The following is a 4404-nucleotide window of genomic DNA, read 5'->3' as shown; positions in this document are numbered from 1 at the left end:
TTTTTTTTTTTTTTTTTTTTCAGCACAGCCCAATGCTGTGAAAGTCAAAGGTTGTAATATGACAGAGATTTTTAACTTCAGGTGTTGGCTAAGCTGGAGGAGCAGATGAACTCCTGAGAGACACAGAGAACTTATTTCCATGCTAATGTCATTGGTAATATAATCAACTCTTAAGGGAGCAAAACCCCAGAAACTTCACAACCTATTTGTCTGTCCCTAAATAGAAGTTTCTCAAAGTTCTCCATGACATGGGATCTGCTCTGAAGCAAGAAATGCAAAGCATTAAATGAGACAGATAATAAAGGGAGTTTTCCGTAAGAGAGCAGGAGAGCTGATGAGGTGGTTGGAATGGAAGGACCAGGGCAGCAAACGTGTCTTTGTCTTTGAAACCCACCTGCACTTGGGGCACATCCTGGAGACCACAAGGGTGGTCATGTCCTGCTCATGTGGAAAAGCAGCTAATGAGAACATTCTAGACCAAACCTGACCTATTCTGGTCAGGGCTGTTCAAGGTGCCTGGAGTGGGTGGGGGAATGTTTGCAAAGACCTCTATGGAGCAAAGCCCTTGCCTTGCCTATGCTATGACTCCCAGGGAGTCCACATTTGAACTGAAAACTTGTGACAGAGAGGGAGGCAGACACTCTGCTTGGCCTCCTGTGCTACCACCCTGCCCAAGCCCCATCTGAGTCTTCCTGCCTCACTGTGCTGCCAGAGCAAGCAGCAGTCCCCAGACTGGGGGCACCAAGGACCACAACGGGGAGGAGGAGGTCCAGCCTGGAGAAGGGGAGACTGAGGTCAGACCTCATCAGGGTCTGCAGCTTCCTCACGAGGGGCAGTGGAGGGGCAGCACCGATCTCTGCTCTCTGTGACCAGTGAAAGGACTCGAAGGAACAGGTGGAGCTGTGTCAGGGGAGGGTTTGGTTTGATCTCAGGAAAAGGTTCTTCCCCCAGAGGGTGGTTGGGCACTGACCAGGCTCCCCAGGGCAGTGAGCACGGCCTCAAGGCTGCCAGAGCTCCAGGAGGGTTTGGACAATGCTCTGAGGCACATGGCAGGAAATTTGGGGTGTCCTGTGCAGGGCCAGGAGTTGGACTTGATGGTCCTTGTGGGTGCCTTCTCACTCAGGATATTCCATGATTCTATGATTCTGTATCTCCTTGCCCTCGATGTTTGTGGCAGAGTAGTTACAGCATGCTCCAAATGATGAGGGCTGTCACTGCTGCACCACCAGGTCTCTGCTGCTGTGCAAGGATATTGCTTTGCTCCAGGACAGATGTTCTCACTGCTTAAATGTCCAAATGAAGCCAGACAGGTCCAGATGATGCTAGGCAGGGCCCTCCCTGCATTTGGGATGCAGGATAGAGATGCTCTTTGGCAGCGGATTTGCTCAGTGCCTTAAACAAAGCAGCTCCTCTTGCGTGAGGGTCCTGGGGCAAAGAGGAGCGGGAGGGAGAAGCCAGCAGCTCCCTCTACCATTCCCTCAGAGCACAGACTGGGACCATCCACAGCATCCTGCATGCTTGGAGCTCAGGAACACTTCCTTTGTCTCAAAGTGGGTCAGCGCGGAGGCGTGACGTTACTATAGCAATAGGGATGAGATTTCATAACTTTATTTTGCGAGGTGCGTGTTGCAGGATTCACTACTAGATGGTTGGAGAATTGTCATTGAATCACCCTCCCAGCTCCCCTTCCCCAGTCTCCTCCTCCCTCCTGCTCCACTACCCTTGTCCACAAACACACAGCTGGGTCTGTCCCCCACATCCCTGTTTCTGTAGTCCCAAAGTCACCCCTGGGCCATACTGTACCTCTCACAGCTTGCTGGGCTAGAGGACTAGGCCGGATTCAGTATACTGTGCACCATGTGTCTCTCTGGGCTCCAGGGCTGTCCCTCATGAAGACCTGCTGGGCAGAGAGAAAAGGGAAAATATCTTCAGGTCACAGAGATCAGAGAGGCATCTTCCTGATGAACATCCCAAGCCACAATCTGGATGCCGTAAACACAGGATAGTTCTGCCTGACACTGAGATTGTGCCAGTTCAGTCCTAGCAAAGACACAGGGCAAACAGGAGACAGCACCCTATGTGAGGAAGCAGAGGCAATGCCCATGGGAGCAGGGGAAGATGTGGAAGTGAGTCCCATGTCCTTCTGTGGGTCACATGGACTGAGAGGATGGACTGGAAATCAGCCAAGTGGGGAGGAAAACATCCAAAGTGCCCCTGCTCCTTGTCTGGGGCCTCATGGCTGGGGTGATCCCCTTCATGGGAAAGTGCCCTTTGACTTTCCTGCCCTTGTTTCTTTGTCATGGAATAACCCCCTAAGGACCCCCTTTGCAACCCTGGGCAGGGGGGATCCTGTGCCTCATGCTCTGTGCCTCATGCTCTGGGCTGTGCCCTTGAGTTGAGCCCTGGGAGAGCAGACACTGGAGAGGCACAAAGGAATATCCTGGGGATAAACACCTGGCTGGGGTGGCAGATGGCAGCCTTTGGTGTTCCCTTTGGCGTGTCCCAGCTATGCACTGCCAAAACCCGCGTCTGACTCTCACCTAGTGATGCTGCTCATTGAACCCCTGCTCGAGCAGCTCACACTGGAAACCCTGTAAACCTCTCCCATCTGGTCACTAGGTGCTACTGTGCTGCAGCTAAAGCCTTGTGCTTCTTCCTTTCCTGCCATCCACCATCAGCCACACTGCAAACAACTGGAAAAATACTCCCTGCAGGAAAAGTCGGTAAATAAAGAAAGGAAAACCCCCCCAGTGATTCTTAGTGTCCTCAAAATCCTATGCACCACACAGTGAACATAGCCTGAGTTACCTAATCAGTGAGGTTAAATACTATTTGGGATTTACATCAACAAATATCCAAGCCTTTCTGTCCTGGACTATGAGGTTCTGGGACAAACTGAGGAACTCAGCCTCTTGCTGCTGGGAAGTAAGAGATGGGAATGGCATGGGAACTCAAAAGAGGAGTCAGCCTTCCTAGGACAGCTTTTTCATTCCAAATTGAACAGAGGTGGCCATCTGGGTTTGAGAAGGCCTGTCTAGAGCTCAAGGGGGGATTAAAATAGGTGAACCCCAGTTTCTTGGCTGGGAGGATGCATGGAAAGCCGGGACAAGGATATGAACCTTGGCAATTTTTCGAAGAAAGCTGGATCTGAGTGCTGGGCCTGACTGCCTCTCTGATGATGCAAAAGATGACCAAACTGGTGCCCCAGTGCCAGAGATGAAACAACAGCTCTTTGTAGAGAGATGGGCACTGCAGTGCCCATGAGACTCCGCTCTGTCACCTGCCACCGTCCAGCAACAGGGGTTTTATCCTCAGGTTAACTCATGCCTGGGTGGATTACAGACATCCCAGGTGCATTTATGCTTGGGTTATGGCAGAGACACCGTGTTTCCTTCAAACATGCTCAAAAGTCCTCCTTAGAATGTGCTCCAAGGAAGCAAAGACTAGATAGATGGATAGGTACAGTGCAAGTAGAGAATAAGAGGACTTTTTGTCCACTGAGAGGCTCTCATGGCGGATATCCCAACAGACAGAAGAATGGAAAGCCTGGGAAAATCAGAAGACCACCCTCCTAAATCTGGTACAAACCCTCATCACCTTCCCACCTGAACCCCAATACTGTGGAGAGAATGATTAAAGGAAAGGCGCAGGCCCTGGGACAGCCAAACAGGAGGAAGGGCAGCCACATCTGTTCCCAGAGCTCATCTGTCTTCTACACCAAAACACCTGTTTTTTTGTTTCCTGCTGCTGAGTCTGGGCCAGGGCCATGAAAGCAGAGACACATGCTGATCCAGAAAGTGCAGCTCATGTGCCCCTTCCTAACCCAGGAGGCCTCTGTTGTGGAGATATCAGCTCTTAAAAGCAAGGAACAACTCCCCACCCCAAATCCAGACATTCCTGAGCTCAAGATGTCAGTGAGGTGCCAGGTCACTGCCAACAGCCCACTGCTCCCAGCACTGTGTGGATGCAGCTCTGTGTGACTGTGACAGGACTACCTGTGACACATCCAGGTCCCACAGACAGCCATCAGCAGCCACTGCATTGACACCATCTGGCCGTTTCACAGCTCTTTCCATTGGAAAGGTGAATTCCAGCTACTAGTGAGCTGTGCTAGGTTTGAGCCAGTGATTCAGAGGTGTAGAGCCTGTGACAGCCACCAGCACAGCCAGTATCCATGGCCAGTGCTGCCTGCAGCCGCCCAGAGCATCAGCACCACTGATTGCTGCCACCTGCTATCGCTGTCCTGCTCTAAAGCTGTGATGGAGGGTAGCACTATGTACCACTAGACCCACTCATGTCCATCATGGAAGCCATCAGCATCTGCTAGGAATGGTCTCAGCATCCCTCCTGGGTGCACAGATATCCACCACAAGCACCCAGCATCCTGTATCACCACCAGTAGCT

The 4404-nt window shown here is 51.7% G+C and overlaps 1 protein-coding gene across 4 annotated transcripts in view; it reads right to left on the bottom strand.

Moving 5' to 3' along the window:
* Positions 1-1910, bottom strand: part of DLGAP4 (DLG associated protein 4) — a 72300-nt gene extending 70390 nt beyond the window's left edge. For all 4 annotated transcript variants that reach the window (XM_017835559.1, XM_017835556.1, XM_017835557.1 and 1 more), the window contains exon 1: positions 1804-1910. The gene's annotated coding sequence lies outside the window, so the exon portion shown is untranslated. The remainder of the gene's footprint in view (positions 1-1803) is intronic.
* Positions 1911-4404: the final 2494 nt, after the last annotated feature.

This window comes from Lepidothrix coronata, unplaced genomic scaffold, assembly GCF_001604755.1.
Source record: "Lepidothrix coronata isolate B3197 unplaced genomic scaffold, Lepidothrix_coronata-1.0 Scaffold260, whole genome shotgun sequence".
NCBI lineage: Eukaryota > Metazoa > Chordata > Aves > Passeriformes > Pipridae > Lepidothrix > Lepidothrix coronata.
This window is presented reverse-complemented; position numbering and strand designations above follow the sequence as displayed.